This window comes from Lichenostomus cassidix, unplaced genomic scaffold, assembly GCF_008360975.1.
Source record: "Lichenostomus cassidix isolate B80296 unplaced genomic scaffold, HeHo_3.0 HiC_scaffold_33, whole genome shotgun sequence".
NCBI lineage: Eukaryota > Metazoa > Chordata > Aves > Passeriformes > Meliphagidae > Lichenostomus > Lichenostomus cassidix.
Genome location: NW_028147632.1, coordinates 242,644 through 266,649, shown reverse-complemented (window position 1 = coordinate 266,649; position 24,006 = coordinate 242,644). Strand labels below are relative to the sequence as shown.

The following is a 24,006-nucleotide window of genomic DNA, read 5'->3' as shown; positions in this document are numbered from 1 at the left end:
TGGAAGGGAATGAACGTCCTTGTCCCCAGGAAGGAAATCCCAGCACCCCAGGGTGTCAGGGGCAGCTGAGAGGCCACAGCAGGGAGGGCAAAACCAGACAGAGCTGTCCCGCTCTGAAACTGCATCCCAAAAATCTCCAAGCTTAGGGATTCCTTTCAGAAAAAAGCTGCCAGGAGCTGCCCGAATTGAGTGAAACAGGGAATGTGACCCCCAGACTGAGCAGGAAGGGCCTGGAACCCCGAAAACCATGCATGGGGGACGAGGGTGGGGGATTGGGGAGACAATGGAGAAGGGGGGGAAAAGCAGGGAAAAGAGGGGACTGTGATCCCCAAAGAGAGTGGGAAGGGGCTGGTACCCCCAAATTGATTTGGGAGGGGACTGTGTATTGGGGGAATGATGGGAGAGGGGAGGAAAAGGTGTGGCTGGGATGGAAGAAGGGCAGTTCCATGGGGGTCCCTTCGTATCCCCATCATTCGATCCCTGGAGCAATTCCCTGGGGCTCTAGGAGAGGATGAATCCTCATCTGGGGAGTCCCCGAGCCCCCTGCCCATCCCTAGAGGGCTCATGGCCTGGGGTTCCCTCCACCCAACAGCTGCTGCTGCTGCGGCAGTGCGGCAGAAAGGGGTGGGAAAGGGGGGGGGGGTTGGGTTGGGAGTGGCGAAAAAGCGGAAGGAAGAGGAAGGAGAGAGGAAGAGGAGGAGCAGGAATAGGAGCGGGAGGAAGAAGAGCAGCAGTAGCAGAACCCCTTGCCTGCCTGCTGAGCTTGCGGTTCCCCAGCCCTGGCAGCATCACACCCTGCCTCATCCTGCAGGTGAGTGGGGAGGAAGAGACGGGCCCAAATCTATCTGGGGGTCTCTGGGAGGGTTTTTGTGCTAGGGAGGGGATGTTTGACTCTTGCAGGACCCCGAAAGCTGAGCCGCAAATGCCCCTTGGTGGCATATAGGAGAGTCCATGTGGCGATTATCTGGTACCGGCGGGGTGGAAGGGGGTGTGGGCGACACCAGTTTTAGGGCTTCCTGGGAGTGGTGAGAGCAGGGGCGATCCCGGAGCTGGGGAACACCCGGCTGGCTGGGGGGGTGGGGAATGCTGGAGATGAGCAGGGTCTGGGCCTCCCTGATGCTGAAAGGGGCGGTGACTTCTAGAGATGGACTTGGGCAGTGGGACCATCAAACCAATGCGCTCACTCCTCGTTTTCCCCCAAGATCAGGATTTCCCATTTCCAAAGTTTTTCCAGATGGAGGAGGAGGAGGAGGCTGCAAAGAAGAGGAAGATGCCCCCAGGCAGGTGAGGAGGAAGTCACTGCCCCTTTCCACCTCTCTTGTGCTCTATCTCCTAGCCCAGCATCGCCCCCCACTGCAGGACAACCCTGCTGCTGACCCTGTCCTGCCAGGGATGGATTGTGGAGAAAAAAGTAGAAAAGACCATTCCAAGTCTTACTGACCACCCTCACTGCTGTCAAGGTTGCTGAAAAAAGACCGTAAATCCACTATTCCAGAGTGAAAAAAGCTTCTACTCCTGAAACTACCGAGAAAACAGAGACTAATACAAATCAAGATAATAGTTAAATTGTTCCTTACTTGTATGCTGTTTTTCCAACTAGTAACCATAATTCAGGACTCAGCCCAGGAGTTGCACAATACTGTAATGCAAAATGTATCCAAAGCTCTTAATATGAGCAATTGCTAGATCTGTACTCAATTACCACCTCTAAATGGGAAGGGGAAATAGTCATTGATTAGTATTGCAATGGAAAAAAAACATACAGAAAGGCAGCAACAAATCAAGCCCAACACCACCTTGCTGCCTCCTATACCGCTGAGCGACCTGATAGAACGTGAGAACTATACAGTTCGCTGTGTGCTCATGAATGCTACAAAAAAGGCCGTTCTTCCACCATATTGTCATAAAACCAACTTTAAAAAAATACTTAACCCAAGATCTGTAACAAAAATAAAGTTGCTGAAATAGAAACTAGCTCTACCCTTTAAAACGAGAGTATATTAAATATGTGATAATAAAGCCTAGAAAATTCTACCTGTAAATAAAGACCAGGCCTGTGCCCTCGGAGCTGTAATTCCAAATATAACAATATTTGACCAAATTAAAAAACCACGTAAAAGAAAAAAAAAACCTCTTAATCCCCTCATTAAACATCCCACAGTTTTCCATAGTATAGTGAAAGCCCTCCTTCCCTCTTATAAAACAGTTAAATTAAAAAAGACAATTGTAAATATATCGAGTGTTACTGAAAATATTAAAAAACATACTGCTGATGCAATTATAGCTTTGCAAGAAAAAGTCCATGACATGTCAAGAACAATAACGCAGTACAGAATAGCTCTCAAATTTTTGCTTGGCGCTCATGAAAAAGTATGCGATATTATCAATGACAGCTGTTGTTCCTTTGTAGACCAAAATAAGAAAATCAGAGAAGATTTAAAAAAAAATTTAGAAAAAACCTCAAATTCTACACAAAGTAAGTTCAAAAAATTACACCTTGAAATTTGACCAAATTTTCCATGCCCTCACCTCATAGTTACCAGACTGAGCCTAGATGAAAAAAACATTTATAATTATTGTAATTGTAGTTATTATTTTTGCCATAGCTAGTTGTGTAAACCGATGTTGTAAATAAAGTAGTTTAGAGTAAGTTAGAGACTAAACAAGGTAAAAGCTTGTTAGTCTCCAAAAAAGGAAGAAATGATGCCTGATGGGTTTTTGGATTTTTTATTTTACTTTTATACTCTCCTTATATATATATCCTTTATATATGACCTTTTACCCTTCCCCGTTCCTGTACTTTTTACTCCCTGTATCTTAACCCTGCATTCTATCACCCTAGTACCCCTTGCCCTGCTCAGAATCCTTTGAGAAGACGAAACAAACCCTCAATCTCAAAAGCATGACACACAACCTTGAAGAGGGCCCCCACCACTGAGACATGTTTTTTGTAAACTAAGTAGCAATCTTTTGGGGGGAGGGCAATTTTAATAAGGGGGCAGTTACTTCATGTGTTAGACTTCTTATTGGAAACTTTTAGATAGGTATTCTAATCTAAGCTGTCCATAAATTGTATATGGGAGCTTTGGGCGGGGGGCTTTTTGGCGGGCCTTTGGAGCTGGCTTGTTCGTCGGTGCGCATCTGGGATCCTATTAAACCAAGGTAAAACCCCTATCCCATACTGTGTGTCTGCGTCTAAAATTTTTCCTAGCAATTTAAGGCATCATGTGCACCATGCACTCTGTATGTCCTGGTGGTCTTTGGATACCCCCAAAGCCCCCTCCAAGGTGAAGGTCCTTCATGGGACGATTCAGCGGTTTCTGTGCTGGTTTCAAATGCATGCTTAGCTGATAAGCCATCAGGCCAGAGCTGTTACCTACAATTTGAATTTGAATTAAGAGTTCAGCCTTCAGCCCTGGAAGCCACAGACAGGCGCCTGTGCTGGTGGAAGGGGGCAAAAGCTCAGAGAATCTCTCTCAGAACCCATTTATAATTTGAATTGCATCATTACATTACAAGCCCTCTTGGACATAATAACCATCCAGATACCTCCAGCTCCTGACCTTCTAGCTAAACGATCCACTCAGACGAGGAATGCAACATTTCACCATGAGATGGTATCAGATTTATCTATTAGCAGAACGAGGTGGAATTGGTGGAAAACCAAATGACTCAAACTGCTGTTTGCAAATAGATGACAACAGAAAAGTGGCAAAACAGAAAACAAAGCAAATAAGAAAGTCACTCATGTAGCAGTCCAAACATGGAAAGGATAGGAATAGGACATGTTTTCATGGTTCCCTGGCATACCATGGGTTAAACCAATGCTGTTTCTCCTCTTATGTGCTACAACTACTCTCATCTTTTTACCATGCACCACACCCTGCTGAGTGCAGCTCATTCAGCAGGTGATCAAGGGGATGCAGGTGGCAGCCAGGCCTGCTGATCCTGACATGGCTACAAAAAGACAGAGAATGAGAATAATCCCAAAACCAAAGAAGACCCAGGAAGATGAGATTGAGTCAATGGTAATTAAAACTTTGTAAAGACAATTACTGACAAAATAAGAAGAGGAGGGTTTGAAAGGAATAAGGTGAATGTGTCTTTACAAATAGTGTGAATCTGCTGGTAGATGAGGAAGTGACTGGAGAAACAATCAGTTTCAGAAAATGTAACTAATTGACATCGACTGCTGCTCAGCCAAGGCATTGCTGAATTCCTGAACTTCCAGATGCAGAACAAGGATTAACAGTTATGAATATCGTATGCTATACAAAAAGGGGACTGCATATTAAGGGGGACATGCAGTAGGCGTATCGGGAAGTCTGTACCTTCCAAGTACATCACCCAGTGGGGAAAGGGAGAGTGAGATGCAGCCAGGAAAATTAGGATTAAAAGGAGGCTGCATCCTCCAACACTTAGAGAATTGCCCCATGGCGTCTCCCTTTGTTCATGAATAAAGTTACTTTTACCGAATTCCTCTGTCTCCTATGGGGACAGAAACCTCTGGCCACGCGAATTTTCCCGCTGACAGCGCAGCCACCTCTGTGTTACCCACAGCACGCGGGACGAGCCAGCGCTGCTCCGGCACCGCCTCCTGCCGAGGCAGCAGCGGCAAGGAGACCGCGGGCAGCCGCTCCCTCAGCGGCCTCAGGCCAGCGGCAACACGGCGCCACAGCCAGGGAGGGAGGGAGACGGGAGAACGAAGCCGCCACAGCCCCCCTGCCGCCCCCTCCATCCGCCCGCAGCGAGCCCCGAGCCCCGGCACAAGCCAGCGCAGCTCCCACCTGCGCTGGGACAGCCTCTCCGAGCTCCGCCGCCGCTCCCGGGCCGCACACACGCTCCCACTATGGCGCCGCTGCTGCCCCACTAAAGCCCTGCCTACCTGCCTGGGGGCGACACCAGCGCCGGGCTTGTCCCCGCTCGCTGGCACCAAGCAACGCGCGAGAAGCAAGGCTGACGGCAGAATCAGCCAATGTCAACGAGGGCTCGTTGTCCAGCAGAACCCTATCGGCCCCCGGTAGAAGGCCCGTGGCTCTCTCAGGCTCGTGGTGCTTTCAGGCTGGGGCAAGTGCTCGGCCCGGGCAGGAGGCCAAGGAACCGCTGCTGCCCTGAACCGCCGGTGTGATAAGAATTCGCAAGAATCGCAAGAGAGAGGAAAAGGGGCCTCAACACATCCTGTTAAGGCATCCTGTTTGCCCACAGAACCGAATAGAAAGGGGAGGGAGACCCCCACCCTGCACATCGTGTATCCTGTATTTGTTGAGGAGTGAGCTGATATAGAATCATTGCTTGGGGGGGGGGACGACACTGCGAACATACAAGGACTTGTTTCCCACGACCACCGAAGAGCAAGAATAAGACCATCTAGCAAACAACATGATGAAGGGGCTGTACCAACTCCGGAAGATATACGTGGTCAGAAAATAGAGACTGCATAAAAGAGGAGAGTTCGGACTATTTCAGTGCAGTTATCTGCCCAGCGCTGCCTCGCTGATATCCGCTTGCTCTAAATAAATCAAATTATACTTAATTGGACATTGTCTCTGATTGATTATTGAAACCTAATTTATAACAGCCGGGAGCTCGGTGTGACCTGGAGCTGAAGTTGCTGTGAGCTGGGGCTGAGGCCGGGATGGAACAGGGACTCCCCTGCAACCCCGGCAAGAGCCCAGGCCGGAGCAGGGGATGCCTGAGAGAGGCCCTGAGCCATGGGAAGCTCCTGCAGAGCCATGGAAGTGGCTCCTGGCGGGACTTGTGGGGCCGTGAGGGATTCCCGCTAGAGCAGCCTGTTCCTGAGGGATTGTGTCCCCTGGAGGGACCTCAGGCTGGAGCAGGACAAGGATTCCTCTGCCTGACAGGAAAGCAGTGCCATGACCTGACCGTGACCCAGCCTGTGAAATTGTGCAGGATGGAGAGATGGAATCAGGGATAAACTGAAGACTTAGAAGGGGGGAAAGGTGGGGGGGAAGGTGTTTTCTTAGGATTTGGTTTACTTCTTATTCTCTTACTTTGCGTTATCTGATAATAAATTCAATCAGTTTCCCCACTTCACGTCTGTTATGCCCAATGAGTCAACTCTCCCTTGCCCTTATCCCACCCATCCTTATATATTCTGTTCCCTCCCCAGGTTGAGGAGGTGAATGACAGAGCGGTTTTGCAGGCCCCAGGCAGCCAGACAGGCCCAGCCCACCCCAATAATCCTTGCAATAATTCACTCCATCATTAACCAGCCCCACCGTGGGTGTGGCTTCCTGAGTAGGTGTCCAAAATGCATGTTTCCAAAGGTTTCTGTCTACAAAGAAGACAGAGGAGCTCTGTAAAAGTAACTTTATTCATGAACAAAGGGAGAAGCCATGGGGCATTTCCCATGGGGTCTCCTCAATTGTTAGCGGACGCAGCCTCCTTTTTATCCTAATTTGGCAGCTGCATCTCCCTCTCCCTTTGCCCATTGGCTGAGGTACTTAGAAGGGACAGACTTCCTGATCTGTGTGCTGTGTGTCTCCCTTAATATGAAACCCCCTATTTAATGTATTATACATGACCATAAAAATTAGCTTTAAGCCCACCCTGGGTAGGGAAGTTAATATTCATAACTCTACTGAGTCTTTGTTCTTCTTCTTAAAGTTAAGGAATTTAGGAGGAGCTTAGCTGAGCAGCAGTTTGGTACTAATTAGGAACAATTTCTGAAATAAACATTTTCTCCTGTTACTTCATTATCTACAAGTCTCTGGTCGTGTCCCGAAGCAGATTCACACCATATGTTTGTAAAGACACTTTCACCTTACTGCTTTCAGTGGAAAGGTGAGGAGAGGGGGGAAAAGGAGGGAGTGGCACCCCCAAACTGAGTGGGAGGGGTTTTGGCAATTGGGGGGATTATGTGAAAAGGGATGGAAAGAGGGGAAAAGGGAGACTGGAACCCGCAAACTGATGTGGGGTGTTGCTGGTGACTGGGGAGTGAGGGCAAAGGAAGAAGGGAATAGGGACAAGAGTGGAAAAGAGGAAGTGGGACTGTGGGAAGGAGGGTCCTATTATGGCTGTGGGGCACAGGGGGTGCCTAGTGAGGATGTGGGCTGGCCTCTGGAGGTATTGGCTTGCTGTGGGGTACTGGGGCTACAGCCCCTGACCTGTGTCCTGCACACACAGGGGTGTTCCAGTATGTGGGAAATCTCCAGTGTCACTTCATGAATGGCACTGACTGGGTGAGGTTCATGGAAAGATGCATCTACAACCGGAAGCAGCTCCTGCACTTCGGAAGCAAAGCTATGTGGGGGACACTATTAATGGGGAGAAATAGGCCAGGTCCTTTAACAACAAACCAGAATGGCTGGAGAACAGATGGTGTCCGGTGAGCAGGCACTGCTAGCACACCTATGAGATCGCCACCCCCTTCAGCGTGGAGTGCAGAGGTGTGCATGAGGTAGAGTGTGTCCCCTCAGGCCCTGTCCTGGGAATGACCCTGGAGTGCCTCATCAGCTGCCAGGCAGACCCACAGCACTGAGTGCCCCGAGCTGGACTTGGCCTCCCAGTGCTGCGCATTTTATTCCCAGTCCCTTCCAGTTCCACCCCAATCCCTCACAGTCCCGCTCAGTCTGCTCCCAGTCTTTCTCAGTTCATTCCCAGTCCTCTCCCCTCTCCTCCCAATGCCTTCCCAGTGCCACCGATCTCTCTTTCCTCTCTTCCAGTGCTGCGACAGTCCCTCCCAGTTCCCTTCTTGGCACTCCCAGTTCCACTCTGTCCTACTCAAGTCATTCCCAGTCCCTCACAGTGTCCATCTAATCCCTCCCACTCCCTCTCATTCCACACATCACTCCAATTTTATTCCCAGTGCATCCCAGTCCATCCCCTCCCTGTACCAGTGCCCACTAAGTGCTCCACAGCCTTTTCTCACTCTCTCCCAGTGCCTCCCCAGCTGATCCCAGAGTCTCCCCTCTGTCTCCCAGTGCCCCCCAGTGTGTCCATCTCATTGGTGCCCTCGAGCTCCCAGTCCAGCCCTGGCCTCCTGCTGTGCTCCGTGGTGGATTTCTGCCCTGCGCAGGTGCAGCTGAGGTGGTTCCAGGGCCAGCAGGAGCTCTTGGGGCAAGTGGTGGCCACCGACCTGCTCCCCAGCGGGGACTGGATCTACCAGCTGCTGTTGCTGCTGGAAACGCCCCCCTGGCACGTAGTCACCTACAGCTGCCAGGTGGAGCACGTCAGCCTGGAGCAGCCCCTGAGGCGGCACTGGGGTAAGGCCAGAGCCCACAGCGCCAGGGGGAACGGGGGGAGGAACTGGGGGGGCTGGGAGGGGGCTTGGGGTGTGCTAGGAGTAACTGGGAGGGAGGTGGTGAGAGGCTGATTTATACTGAGAGCGGGACTTGGGGGTGTGGAAGGGCTGAGAAGGGGTTGGAAGGATGTTAGGGAGAGTGAGATGGGATTCTAGGGGTCCTGGTGGACACTGGGAGGGAATCTGAGTGTGCTGGGTATAACTGGAAGGGAGCTGAGGGAGCCTGGAAGGGGTTTGAATGAGGTTGGTTGTGCTGGGAAGGGACTGGGAGAGGGTTTGGGGGTCCTCGACTGGTGGGGGGCAAGGGGGAGGGGGTTGTGGGATCCTGAGAGTGATGGGAGTGGCTTTTGTGGATTCTGGAGAGGCTGAGAAGGAATTAGGAAGAGGTTTCAGGGGATCCTGGGTGGGCTGGGGGCAACTGGGAGGGTGCGTGGAGGGGCTTTGGGTGTCTGTGAGAGGTTTTTGGGGGTCCTGAGCCCTGTGGACCCCCCAGAGATGCCGCTGGACGCCACCCACAGCAGATGCTGACAGGGATCGGGGCTTCATGTTGGGCTTCGTCTTCCTGGCGCTAGGGCTCAGCTTCTACCTGCGCAAGAAGGTGAGGGGGGATCCCAGGGGTCGTGTACCCCTGCCCCGGAGCGGCTGTGCTCCCCCCGAGGCCCCCCAGCCCGGTGTCACCCCCTTTTCTCTGCCCACAGAGCTCCTGAGCCAGTGGTGGCCACAGCCCCATCCCATGGCCTCAAGCCTGGCCAGGACCCCCCGCTCTGTCCCCGCACTGATTTTAGAGGGGCCGTGTTGAGGTGCAGGTTAACTCCATAACTCAAACAGTTACAAAGTTGTATGCATTTATTCCAGCGCTGGGGTGCATGGGGGGTAGCTCCTCCAAAAGCATGCACATCTCAGCAGCACTTCACTGGGTTTATATCAGGTTACAGGTTACCATGAAGTTACACAGTGCCCCTATACATATTCATTACTTATACTTTCTTCATATTACAATGACCTCAAAGTTCATTTAAACATCCTTGCGCAGGCACAGTGCCATTTGATTAATTGTGGGCAGGGGTCCCGGTGGTCATGGCAGGAAGCTGGGAGGAAGTAACTTCGGGATGAATTCTTCACCCCATCTCCTTGTGCCGTCTCCTTGGTCTTGGTCCAAGTCCAAACCTTAGAGCTGACTTGAGGCAGTTCTGGGGTCTGAGAGCAGGATGCTCAGTCACAGTGATTAATTTTTCCCAATTATTTGGCATTCTTTTCTCTATCCTCCCTTTTCCTAGGCAGGCACAAAAAATCATTAAGCAAATGATATATTATTTTCAGCAAGCAGCTTCTAGTAAATCATTACCCAACCTCTGGCCTCCTAAATCAGTTCCAGAAAATTATCCAACTTCTAGCCCCCTAAATGAGTGTGTGTCCCACAGCCCTGCTGTCACTCACTCTGCACCCACCCAGCTGCTCCAGCTGTTCCCAACAGAGCTTCCCAGTTCACCCCGGTCCTGTTTACTGGGGGGCAGTGGGGAGGGACACCGGGGGACCTCATGGCGGGGCCGTGAATGGGGGGGGCAGCACTGGCCCCAGGATGGATCGGGAATGAGGACTCCCACATGTCCCCACCCCTGTCACCCTGCTCTGAGGTGCTGGGAGCCCCCTGGCTGTGGTAGCGGAGCTCTTGGCTGAGCAGAGGAGGGGCGCAGGGACGATGAGAAAGGAGTTTAAGACGGGGGTAAGGGGATGGGGGACAGTGGGAAAGGGGCACCCATGGGAGTCCCTTCATGTTCCTATCACTTGATCTCTTGAGCTGTTCCCTTGGGCTCTTGGGGGTGGCCAGAACCTTGCTGGGTCGCCAAGCCCCCTGACCCTCCCTGGGGGTCTCATGAGGGGTTCCTCCCCACCCAGCAGCTGGTACTATGGCAGCTGTGGGGCAGAGGGAGGTGGGAAAGTGGAGTCTGGGGTAGTCCCTTGAGCTCCCAACCTGCTATGGAGTGCTGTGGGCAGCTGGGGGGCAGGGGCAGCACCCCCTGGCCTTCTCCTTTCCCACACAGATGTGTTCCATTTTCAGGGAAAAAGCAGTGTCACTTTCTTGATGGTAACAACTGGGTGAAGTCCATGGACAGGAATATCTACAACTGGGAGCAATTTGGGTACAGGGGCATACCCCAAAATTCTGAGGTGGAATTGACTTGTTTTGAGATTAAATGGAGCCATTTTCAGTTGGATGGAGTAGTTTTGAGACACCATCAATCCCTCTTAGCTTTTGGGGTGCAGAGCTGTGAGGCACTGAAATGTTCCAGGTTAATGGCTCAAACCACTGGCCACTGGCAAGAGCAGCAGGGGCTTTGCTGGTCATGGGCAAAGGAAGCACCCGGGGCAGAGGGGGTGAACACCCAACCCTGGAGGAGATGAGCTGGGCTTGGAGCCAGGGAAGGGAAGAGGTTGATCAGAAGCAGATCCTGCCAGGTGGAACAGGACTTTGGACTAGGCCAATGGCCTCCCTTACACAACTGGCTCAGCTCTGAAAACTCCCCCAGGGAAGGCCTGGGACATTCACACAGAGGACTGGAGTTTTTCATCCCTTTCCATACCTGGCTCAACTGCACTGCTGGGAGAGGCAGGGCCATGTCTTAAAAGGAGCCATAAACCATCACAGCCCCGCAAAGTGCCCCAGGATCCACAATGTGATATTAGACAGTGTAAAACTCCCCCCAGGAGAGGTACCTGGGCGTTCACCCAAAGCTGAACCTGGATAAACCCACTGAACTTGATGTTTCTGGGGCTTTCCTCACCCTCTATGGATCCGGCCTGGTAGCACCACTGGGACCAAGGGAGTTTACATTGTAACAATCAAAACCAAAAGTTTTGTTGCCAGATCTGAGGCTCATGACTGTGTATCTTTCTACTCTTATGCCTTCTTTATTCTCCCTTATACATTTTCTTAACTGTTACTTTTGTGCTTTTAATATTACAACAGATGGTAGCCAAAAAAACTCCAAAACTACTTTACACAGCAACCAAACTGTTCTAAAACAAACCTCACAGAGACATATTTATAAACACAGATCAATCACTTTCATTTCACTCTAATCTGTCCCATGGGATCTGTTAACCAGAAACTGGGTTTCCTCACCTTCAGAGTTGGGGCAGAACATGAGCTGGACACGGGGGAAGCTTCTGGAAGCTGCTCACAGAAGCCACCTCTGGAGTCCCCCCCCCCCACCAAAACCTTGCCATGCAAACCCAATACACTGGATCCAAATATGGATCTCTCAGAATGGGAATCACCAGGGCTCTGCCCTGCAGGGGTCACTGGGGATCATCCAATGCAGGTCTCCCACGGGGGAACGAGTTGGGGCAGTGCACAAAGCTCCTCCCACAGCTGGGGCACTCACAGCGCTTCCCTTACCAGTGGATCCATTTGTGTGAGGTCAAGGCAGAGCTATAGGAGAAGCTCTTCCCACACTCCAGACACTCATAGGGGCCTCTCCCCAGTGTGGATGCGCTGGTGCATGACAAGGTGGGAGTTGCATTTGTAGCTCTTCCTGCAGTCGGGGCAGCAGAAGGGCCTCTCCCCTGTGTGTGTTTGCTCATGCATGAGGAGATGGGAGCTGGTCTGAAACCTCTTCCCACACTTGGGACACTCCTAGGGCCTCTCCCCAGTGTGGATCTTCTGGTGGTGCTTCAGAGAGTAGCAGTCATTGAACTTCTTTCTACAGTCAGGGCACTCATAGGGCTGTTCCTCAGTGTGGACAAGATGATGGGTGAGGAGGTGGGAGCTCCGGATGAAGCCCTTCCCACACTCCCCACACTCATAGGGCAGTTCCCCAGTGTGGAGGCGCTGATGGATGATGAGGTCGCAGCCTTCAGTGAGGCTCTTCACACATTCCCCACACTTGTAGGGCCGTTCCCCAGCATGGATCTTCTGGTGGCAGGTCAGGTGATGCCTTTGCCTGAAGCTCTTCCCACATTCCCCACACTTGTAGGACCATTCTCCAGTGTGAGCTCGATGGTGGATGTGGAGTCTGGAGCTGTAGCTGAAGGTCATTCCACATTCCAAGCACTTGTAGGGTTTCTCTCTGCTGGGAGGCTTCTCCACCAGCTCTGAGCTCTGGCTGCATCTCTGGCCACCTTCCCAGCAGAGGGAGGAGGGTCTTTCCTCCTCACAGCTGCCTGGGCTGGGTTTGCAGACCCTCCTTGTGCAGGATCTCTGGGGCTTTTCCTCCCTATTGAATTCCTGCACCGTGGAACTGCTCAAAATGTCCTCTTCCACGAGGTTCTGCTGCAAAGATTCGTTCTCCCTGGTCTCTGCCTGCAGCTCATTCCCTGGGGGAGGAAGGACAAGGAGAGGATGGGATTTGCCTCTGTGCCAGAGGCAAAGGGAAAGGACATCCCTCAAAATCCCTCCCTGGCAGGACAGTGTCGGCAGCAGGGTTGTCCTGCAGTTGGGGCCAATGCTGGGCTGGGAGATGGAGCAGAAGAGAGGGGGAAAGGGGCAATGACTTCCTCCTCACCTGCTTGGGTGTCCTGGGGCATCTTCCTTTTCCTTGCAGCCTCCTCCTTCATATGGCCAAGGCTTGGGAACGACAAATCCTGTGTTGGGGGAAAATAAGGTGTGAGCACATTGCCTTGGGGGTTCCTCTTGCCCAACTCCATGTCTGGAAGTCACCTGGCATCTTGTATCCATGAAAACCTCCAAGACAAAAAGATTCAACCCAAAGAAATCCCTCTCTTGTGTCTCCATTTTAATGTTCTGGGGATCTGTCTGGGCTGCTGGAGGTCCCAAATTTATTGGGGGTCACCCCCTCAGGCCTGCTGGGGGTACCTCTCCAGTGTCCCCTCATCTCCCAGCCCAACTTTCATTGAGCTGCCCTCCCCTGGCTGTCAGGTTTCCCCCCTTTCCCAGCCTCTCCTTTCAAGGTCCAGGGTCCCAGGGCCTCCCCTGTCTGTGTTCTCCCCCTTTTCCAAGCTGCAGGGGGATGCCCAGTATTGTTTCTCTCCATTCTGCCCACTCAGGGGGTCAGGGAGTTCCCCCAACCCTGGACTCCTGGGGGGTCCCCAAAAGCCATGTTACCCCCTCTCCCTCCTGTACTGCCAATTGCCACGTGCTACCAAAGCCTGAACCAGGAAGACAAACCCCCAGCACGGGGGATCCCCACATCTCCCTGCCCACCGCTGGGGCTTGGCTTGCAGCCACCACCAGAAACAACCCCTGAAAAAACCCTCCTGAGGGCCACCCAATATTTCCCAAGGGGCATTTGCAACTCAGCTTTGGAGTCCTGCAAGATCCAAATATCCCTCCCAAAAAAAGAAAAACCCACAGTGCCTCCCCTCTCCCCATGATATTTCAGGCGAGCTCTAAATATCCACGCCCTCACTGAAAAGAGCCCTCTAATGGATCCCATGAAGATATTTGGGGTGAGCTCCCCCTCCCTGGTCACCTGCAGGGGATGTGGAGGGGGTGATGCTCCTGGGGCTGGGATGGCTACTGAAAGGAGTAAGAGGAATTTGTCTTTACAAACAGTCATGTAGATAAGGCCAGAGATTGACAGAGAGATAGTAACAGAGAGGAGCAATTCAGAAGAATGTTACTATTTGACATGGAATGTTGCTCAACCAAGGCCTTGTTAAATTCCTGAACCTGGAGAAGAGCAAAGCTACAAAGGGGATGGGGTTCACATTAGAAGGGGACATGTAATAGGTGAATCGGGAATTCTGTACCTTCCAAGTACCTCAGCCAGGGGGAAAGGGAGAGGGAGATGCGGCCAGGAAAATTAGGATAAAAAGAGGCTGTGCCCTCCAACAATTGGAGAGACCCCATGGTAAATGCCCCATGGCTTCTCCCTTTATTCATGAACTAAGTTAATTTAACAGGGCTCCTCTGTCTCCTTTGTGGACAGAAAAGTCTGGTGTGGTGAATTTTTCTACTCAACTTGGGGCTCATCTGGGATCCTTAAACCATCCAGGGCCAGTGGGCAGCAAGTGGAGCTAAAGGCGCCTTGCCCAGTTTGGGTGATCAGCTCCCTTCGGTGGCAGCCAGCACCAGGCGATTGATTGGGTACCTGAGAGTGTGCAGAAGACAGACAAGTAGTCATTTGTCAGGGGTGTCTGTGAAGAGCACTGAAAATCTCACTGACGAGTACAGTGGCATCTTTGGGGAGTAAACATGGCAAGGCAGCCATGGAGGGTAGAAAAGGGAAAGCCGAGAAGGGCTCCTGGCAAAAGGGATGATGATCCTGAAATACCTCTAAAGGGTCTCATGGGAGAATGTTGAGATAGTTTGCACATTCTCTCAGAGGTAATTAAGGACATGGACGCACACAGGGTGTGTGGCTAGCACAGGTTTCTCGTGAGAACATTTTGCTGTGTTTTATAAACAAAGATAAAGTCTGGATGTTTTTCAAACAGTGTCTCGAGACTTGTACAGTTCAGGCCTGACCAATTAGGCCTAGGGGGAGGTTTCTGACTGGCCAATCTGGGCGACCTCTGAAAAGTCTATATATATATATGGAAATCAAAATAATAAACGCTTTTCTTGCTACACTGAGAACTGGGGTCCTCTTCTCTGCTAGCGGCTCAACAGCAACAGGGGTGAAATAAGGGAAGTAGAGAAGGGGTCTCAACAACAGGGGATGGATGGTGTTGATATGCTGGGAAAGGACTGGTTGAAGGGGACTGTGTAGGAATATGGTTAAAGCAAGAAGCAGCAGGAGGAATCTACGTGTAAGAAAAGGGAGGATAGAAAAGAGGAGGAAGAAAAAAACAATGAGTACTGGGATGCTTTTCAGCACCTTCACCTGTCTTATCCTAAAAATTTGCTAAATACAGGTCCTTTGTATCCCTGGTTTCTATGACAGGGAAAACAAGGTCAGGATTTCAGGGGTTTTCTCTGTGGTGGGGAGTGGCAGGAGTGGGCACAGAGGTGCAGGACCAGGAGCACAGGCTGGGGGCCTGTGGAGAGGTGGAGGGCTGGCCAGGGCTGTGGGGCAGCTGCAGCTCAGTGCCAGGCACTTCCTGACCCCAACACTTCCTGGGGAGGGCTGGCGGTGGCCCCAGGCACCCGTATGAGGTTGCGAGATGCCCCGGCTGCCTGCCTGGCCCCAGGGAGCTGCCTGCCCTGCCTGCTGGGGGAAGCCAGGTTTGGACACTGCAGCAGGGCAGAGAGCGGCTCTCGGATACAGGGTATGGTTGGGAGGGTGTGCAGAAGGAGAAGGAAGACGGAATATCTGGGAAATATGAATTTTACGTGGATCAGGATGTTCTTTTACGGATTTTGTTTGGGTCAGTAGAGAAACACATGATTTTGCAGAAAGCTCAGCAGCTGTCACAGGATGAGCACCCACAGGCAGTGAGCAGGGCTGGAGGAGCAGCAGAATAAGCCCCTGGAGGAGCTGGTCACAAAGGCACAGCAGGTGAATGGAAGAAAGGATGAGGAAAAGGCCAAGGTGAAGGCAAAGGCCATGGCAGAGTTTCTGCAGCCCCTGAGGGATGAACTGCAGGGCCCAAGGGGGCCCCAGGACCGAGGGGACAGGGTCAGCCACAGGGATGTGGCACAGGCATTGCCCTCCTCAGCAGGGGAGAGCTGACCCAAACAGCCCTGGGAAGGAAGCAGGGCTCCATCTGCAGGGCACAAGGACACTGGAAGTAGAGACAGGAGGATCCTCACCAGGCGGAAGTCCACCCATTCATGGAGGTGGATTGGTAGTGTTTTAGAGCTCCCATTAGACCAGGGATCCATCACACTGGAGCCCTTGATAACATTCAGGGTCAGTCTGAGTCACAAGGAGGCAATTCCTAATAGACACAGGGGCCTCTCAATCCACTTTGAATCTTAGACCTAAGGGGGGAAATTGTCAAGAGGTTCTTGGATTATTCAGGGGGCAAGTGGGAAAAATGAGTGGCTGTGTTTTATTCAACCACTATTAGTAAATGTGGGAGATGGGTTTGAAATGCAGGAATTTCTGGCTCTCCCTAATTGTGATTGTAATTTACTGGGAAGTGATTTGATGGCTAAACTGGGAATGCAAATTAATATTGTAAAAGATATAGAGGCTAATGCTGCTGCAACTTCATGTCAAATGTCTGAGAAGACCTATGCTGAAGTGAACCCAGCAGTGTGGACAGCACCAGGAAATAGAGAAAATTAGATAGGGAGCTTCTCCAAATTACTTTGAAGCAACCAGGACAAGTGGTGTCTAAAAGCAATATTCTATTCCAAGGCAGGGAAGGAAGGGGTTACAGCCTGTTATTCAGTCCCTGCTAAAGGCAGGGCTTTTGGAGCCAGGGATCACTCCCTATAACACTCCTACCCTGCCAGTCAAGAAACAGGGTAATGGACACCAGAAGGAAAGCAGAATTTTAAAGTGTTACAAAGCAGATTAACAGAGGCACCTGCCCTGGCCCTCCCAGATAGGGAAAAAGAATTTGAATTGTGTGGGTAACACGGTGGCTTCATTCTCTGCAGAATTGTGCAGCCACGGCTTTAATGGGAACTGAGGCCCAAAGACTGATGGCAGGAGCTTCTCTTATTCAAGTCTAAGCATCAAGGTAAAGCTTTAGTAACCAAAAGAGCCTCTAAATGAATGAGCAGGGCTCAGTTATTACAATAGGAAACTTGTTTAACGGAACAGGAGGATTTAGAATTGAGGACAGGGGAAGGGTTTAACCCAACCTCCTGTTTGAATGGCCCTGGATAGGGAGCTGGCAAGAAACACATGACTGCGTTGAAGTGACAGAGCTCCAGACCTGGGATAGGAGAGAATTATGAGACACCCCCTGGCCCCAGGGAGAAAATGTGATTATTGATGTGTCTTCAAGGGCTGTAGAAGGGAAATTGGTCACAGGATATGCTGCTATCAAGGGAAGAGATTTAGAGGAATGGGGGAGATTACAGGCTCAGCTCAGACAGCAGAGCTGTGTGCACTTGTGAGAGCCTGGGAATTATGTCGGGAAAATATTGAACATTTGTACTGATTCTAAATATACACATGGGATGGTCCATGGGAGTGGAGATCTGTTAGAGGGAAGAGCTTTGTTAACTCGCAGGGGAAAAACATTTGCTCCTGAGACCTGAATTACTCACTTGTTGGAGGTGGTGAATTTACCAACAGGGGTGGCAATAATCCACTCTAGGGGACACCAGGCAGGGTGCTCAGGGGAGGCAATAGCTCATGGACTGCTGGAGGAAGAGGCTTGGAAAGCAGCACTTTTGCCAGAGGTCTCCAATATCCTCCCCTTGCTCCCTGTGGCTCAACTGCTGCCAGGGAAACTGTCTTTTTCACCAGAGGAGTTGGAGATCATTAAAAAGAGCGGGACAGCGGAAAGATAATGATAAAAGATGATTGGTTGATAAAAGATAATTGATAAAAGATAACTGGTTTATAAAGGTTGGCAACAATAGATCCCAAAAGCTTTGGCCCTACAAATATTAAAACTACTCCATGAAGGGAGTCACTGGGGCTCTCAAGGATTGGTAGAAGCCTTCCTCAAGATGTCCTGCCTTGGGTCTTTCTGTTCTGCCAAGATGAGCTGTTGAAGGTTGCTTGATTTGTGCCAAAGCCAATAACCAGGTTAGAAAGAAACCTGCCAGGGAGGGAGGGAGGTCTTGGGCTGTATGTCCTTTCCAACTATGCCAGGTGGATTTTACTGAAATGCCCCAGAGTGGAAAGGCTGAAGTATCTTCTGGCAACAGCATGTCAGCTAACAGGCTGGCAGGTGGATTTCCAACTGCTTCAGCAACCCCTGGATCAGTTATTAAGGTATTTTTAGAAGAAATAATTCTGAGATACAGGATTGTGGAAGTAATACACTCAGATACGGGAAATCAGGGGTTTATGGCTGCTTTAGGAATACAGCAGGACTTCTAAACCCCCTGGCACCGCAAAGTTCAGGTCAGTTAGAAAAAATGAATGGGCAAATAAAGAAACACCTTTTAAAGCTGGTGATAGAAACTAGGATGCCTCGGCTACAGCTTATGCCATGGCTTTGGCAAGAATAAGAGCCAGACCCAGGGCAGATATTCAATTATCTCCCTCAGAGCTGATGTTTGGAATTCCTTACCCTGGTAATTCTAGACCTGGGCGGGGGGGGGTGGGGGTGGGGGTGTGGGGGTGTGGATGTATATTTATGTATATTTAAAGCAGTCTGTGGCCAGAATCTTGTTTCTTGTGAAATCACTTCCACAGGAAGCTCACCTGCAACTGATGGTGACTGAAGCTCACCAGCAGGGGATGCGACACATCCCCTGCTGAAATAGTCTGTGTGGACACCCCTCCTTTGGCATCTCCAGGCACTGGGGGCCAATCCTTGCTGGCACTGCTTGAGGTTCAGTGCTTTCTGTGCCTGGACTCAACACAGGTGGTGCTGAAGACAATGTGAGAATTAGACTGGGTGATCAGATTACACCATTAGAATGTCTTTTCTTAATACTAATCCTTCTGCTTTTATATTGTCAGCCAGGTTTGGGCCAGGAATGGAAAAATCAATTTTTCATCTGAGAAGAAGTAGCAAAAACCTCAAACCTTAGCAATTGTTGGGTCAGGAGGACCAGGAGGATTTGAAGACAGGCCATGGATAGCCCACTGGAACCTAAATGGTGCATCAGCACCCTAACTGAGGTCCACAATGGGACAGGTTTGGGGACAAATAAGCAAGGCTACAGCCACTTCATTTTGCCAAAAAAGACATTCATTGCTCAAGTAGGACAAGGGGTGTATATGTAGGCAAAAGTGTCTGTGAATGGACATTGTTTACTGGAATGGATTGAATCCCTCTACGCTGTAAACTGATCTTTTCTACTCAGTATAGAGGAAATGGAACCAAACCCATGCACAGATCTCTAATCATGGCTGGGTAAAGCCTCCTTATGAAGGCAATACAAAGGTACCCTTAAAGGAATTCCCATAGGAATTCCCATAGTAACTCTACCACAGAAGCCTATATAGGCAGATGAGAATTCTGTTTGGCATGGCAACATTGAAAGGGAACTCAAATCTCTTTTCAAAAATTTTGGTCTGGAACCAATCAGACCAAATGGAAAGGAACACAGAGGGGATGTAGCTGTGTCTGGCAGCCAAACACAGGGGCCTGCAGCTGCACTTATTTTCTTAAGAAAACTGTACTTCTCCAGAAAGCCATGCAGGAAGGGCCTGAGAACAAATAAATCGCAACGCAAAAGGGGTGAAATAGATTAAAAAGGACTTAAGAAAGTAGCTTGTACCGGTCCAAAATGGAAAGGATAGGAATGGAACATGTTTTCATGGTTCCCTGGCAGACCATGGGTTAAACGAATGCTGTTCTTCCCCTTATGTGCTACAGCAACTCTCATCTTCTTACTATACACAATACCTTGCTGAGTGCAGCTCATTCAGCAGGTGATCAAGGGCATACAGGTGGCAGCCAAGCCTGCTGATCCAGAAATGGCTACAAAAGGACAGAGAATGAGGTCACTGAGAACAACCCCAAAAACCAAAGGAGTCTCAGAAAGAAGACATTGAGCCAACGGTAATTAAAATTTGTAAAGAAATTTACTTAAAAAATGGGAAGATGAAGGATTGAAAGGAATAAGATGAATGTGTCTCTACAAACAGATGGTGTGAATTTTCTTGGAGATTGGGCCAGGGACTTGGAGATAAGGAAGTAATGAGAGAAACCAGCAATTTCAGAAAATGTTACTAATTGACACGGACTGCTGCTCAGCCAATGTCCCACTAAATTCCTAAACTTTCAGAAGAACAAAGACTTAACAGATCTATGAATATCGTCTGCTGTACAAAAAGGGGGGTGCATATTAAGTGGGACATGCAGGAGGTGGATCAAGAAGTCTGTACCTTCCAAGTCCCTCAGCCAGTGGGCATTGTGATAAATGAGTGGATAGTGAATGTCACCTTTCACATATATGAATTTAGCATTTATAAGTGATAAAGTACTGTGTAAAGTAGCACTTAGATAAAATATAGTTAAGTAGAAACAAAGCTAGAGTGAATTATTAGCTATGTTATAGTTGTGATATGCTAGAAATGTGGTAAGAAATACATGGTAGTAGATGTCTTTTAAACTAATAAGCCACAAAGCCAGAGATCAAGATGTGTCGCTGTTGAACCGCTAGCAGAGAGAAGGAGTCCAGTCTTCAGTGTGACAAAAATGTCTGGTTTTATTAATTAATTTCAACTTATATAGACTTTCAAAGGTCACTCAGATTGGTCGGTTCAAAACCTCCCCCCAGGCCGACGGGCCAGGCTTGAACTGTTCATATCATCCAAACTTTATCTTTGTTTATAAAACACAGGAAGAAGAGAGAAAAATTTCTCATGGGAAAGGTCTGTGCTCGCCACAAAGATGCCCTGAAGGAAGAAAAAGAAACAGACCTCATGCATCCCAGGACGTCTGTGATTCACAGTCACACCTCCCTGAGAAGAGTACCAGCCATAAAATTGAATTAGGGGTATAGAAGACTTTGGCGTTCAGCCCAGAGACAAACCAGAAGACCAAGATGTCGCCGGCCTGGCAGAGAGGGGCAAAAGCGAAGAAGGAGGGATGATTGGAGTGTAAATAGTTTTTTGGACTTAATGAATATGTAACAGTTAAAGAAAGTACTTAAGCACACATTAAAATGAATAAGGCGCGGGACTGAGAATAAGGCAAACCAGCCACTCCTGCCTGGCCGTAAGTCTTTGTTCTCCGAATAAAATGTTCAATATTATATTCCTAAAAATGCCGGCTTGTGAATTTGTTTATATCAGGCATGAACACTTTACTCATGAACAAAGCCACTTTTACTCAGTGCCCCCCGGGCTGGCCAAGGCCAAAGCCGCACATGAGGAACAGCCCTGCAACGGGCCCGGGCCCAAGGCGCCATTGCTCTGCAAATAGCGACAAAGTTCTCCGCACCTCCCGGCCCGGCTTTCCCAGCCCTGCGTGTTCGGTGACCACGCCTGAGCCTCACTTCTCCTACCCCCTAATTAGGAGCATCATTGCATCGCTTTGATTTCTCCCAAAAAGGGAAAATCGCTCCAAATACTGATTTACCGAAAAAAGGCAAAACTTCATAACATATATAATTTTAAGTTGTAAAGCCGGTATGTTTATTACAGCAGCGGGCAAGTGGGAGGTAACCCTCCAAAGACACATGCGCCGTCAGCCCCCATATAGCTTGGTATATATACGGTTACAGGTTACAAATTCATAGTTTCCCAATACGCTTATACATATGCATAACCTGTCCTGGTTTCGTATTATAATGAGTTCAAATGTCATTTTTGTTTCCTTGCACCTGTGTAGTTCTGTTTTGTGGGGGGATTCCGGGGTCTTTGCAGGAGATCTTCACTGACCTCACCTTCCTGTTTTATGTGTGCATTCTGAGTCTCCGTCTAAAGGCCAGAACAACAAATTTGGTTTTTTGCCAGCGTGGAAGTTCCAGAGTATCACAGTCCTTGTCTGACAAACGCAATAAATGTTAAGTCAATAGATTTATTGTGTGGTGAGCAGTTTCTAACAAGTTATTTCTTAACTTCTGATTCCCATGTATCAATACCTCTGGCTGACTGGAGGAGAGATTTTGGGCAGAAAACTCCAAAAATCGCTGTTCTCCAGGCTGGGAAGAACAAACCAAAGCAAACTGAGGTGGGAGCCCACAGCAGCCCCTCTCTGCCGGCCCAGATGAAGCCCGCACTGGCTGCTCGAGGCTGGATGGGCAGACTGGGAGCACTGGGAAGAGGCCCCAGCTCGGCACGCAGCCCCCGGGGCAGGCCCACGGCCCCCATGGCAGCTCCAAGGTTCTGCCAGCTGCGATGGAATGGGCAGGGGGAGCAGGGCAAGAGACAGGGCTGCCGGCGCCAAGGGGACACGAGGGGCAGTGGGGGCACTTCACAAGCATTTGACGCAAAGGATAAAATAATGAGGAAGATAAAAGCAACAGCAACAGTGACACCATAGCACAGGGCCACATGAGGACATGTCACACTGGAGTGGGGTGATGCTGGCCCCACGCCAGGCACCCACCAGAGCTGCTCTCTCACTGCCCTCCACAGCTGCATAGGGGAGAGAAAATTGAACCAAGGGTTCATGAGTTGACATAAGCACCGGGAGAGATCCCTCATCAAACACAATCATGGGCAAAAGTGATTCACGGGAAAAAAAGAGGCAAGTATTCACAACCTATATAATTTTAAGTTGTAATGCCGGTATGTTTATTACAGCACCGGGCATGTGGGAGGTAACCCTCCAAAGACATGTGCATTGTCAGTCTCGTATAGCTCAGTACTTACACATTCATGGAGTTTCTCAATACACTTATACATATGCATGACCTATCTTCTCTTCATATTATAATGAGTTCAAAAGTAATTTCCATGTCTTTGCGCCTGCGTAGTTCTGTTTGGTAGTGGGCTTCAGGGGTCTCCTCTGAAAAAGAACAGGAGGTCCTCTTCACTGACCTTTTCACCTTTTTGTTTTATGCATATGTTCTGAGTCTCTGTCCAAAAGCCAAAACAACAGGTCTGATTTTTGCTAGCTTGGAGGTTTCACGAATACTAACTGGGTCACAGTCCTTGTTTGGCAAACACAATGAATGTTAAGTAAGCAATATACACTGTTTAGCAAGCAGTTTCTAACAAGTTATTCTTTAACTCCTAATTCCCTTGTATCAAAGGGACAGAACTGATCTCTCTCTGAAGTCTAAGATTGGATGCATGCCCCGAGAACAAGAGCAGAGAGACGGGGAGCACAGGCAGTCAGCTGAGACAGGTCTGAGAAAAGGTGTCAGAGAAAGGACACAAAGTTCCAGAATGGACCAAAGTCTCTGTAGGCGCTAAGAGGAATTCTTGACTGAGGAGCGCAGCCAAGAGGCCCAGCTCACGGGGATCCTGGGAGCTGGTGTGCAGCCCTGGCCAGGAGGCAGGAATGGTGCTCAAAGTAGGGTGGCCCTGCTCGAGGCTGCTCAGCACCAGCATGGATAAGGCTGAGGGCTTGGTGGGAGCAGCTGCTGCAGCAAGTGCCCCTGGCACAGGAGGGAGCTGGAGCTGCACATAGAGCCCTGCGGGAAGGATGGAGCAGCCTGGGGCTGCAGGGGGTTCTTGTGGCCAAAGGGCAGGAGCCAGCACTTGGTCCTGTTGAACTTTGTGACGCTGCTCTCAGCCCAGCCAGCCAGCCTGGCCAGGGCCCTCTGCAGAGCCTTCCCAGTCTGCAGCACACCCCACTCCCAGCCCACTTGATTATCACCAATTCGCTTCTCAAGCCCCTCCTCCAGATCATCTAGAAAGAGCTTCAACAGCTCAACAGGGATCTTGATGATTCCTGGGGGACACCACCAGCGACCAGACACCAGTGGGAAGGATGCAGCACCAGGACTGCCCAGCACAGCCTGGGCCTGGCCAGGAGCCACTTCTGCAGCCAGCCCAGAGGGCTTCTCTGTTGCCCCAGGGTCTTGCAAGTGCCTTCTGGGGCCACCCAGACATGCCCCTGGGCCTCTGGGGGCCCCTTGGCACAGTGAAGACAGGGATCAAATCAAAGCTTCCTTCGAAGATGGATGGAGGCAGAAAAATATTGCCCATGATCTTCTTTCCAGCTGCCCTCCATACTCCTGCAAATCCTGCTGGGACACTCAGGCTCTTCATTCCAGGGGATCTGGTGTTTCCATGCAAACCTATCAATTGCTGTGCTCCCTCTCACATGAAATATCAAGAAAATAACACAGCAATGTCTAGAAAATGGGAACTTGATTAACTTGACTACTCTAAAAATCTACAACTTGGGGG

The 24,006-nt window shown here is 50.1% G+C and overlaps 1 protein-coding gene and 1 pseudogene across 1 annotated transcript in view; both read left to right on the top strand.

Annotated features, from left to right (window-relative positions):
• Positions 1 to 24,006, top strand: part of LOC146421279 (uncharacterized) — a 47,269-nt gene that overhangs the window by 10,739 nt on the left and 12,524 nt on the right. The window lies entirely within an intron of this gene.
• Positions 5,636 to 8,970, top strand: LOC146421280 (class II histocompatibility antigen, B-L beta chain-like; annotated as a pseudogene).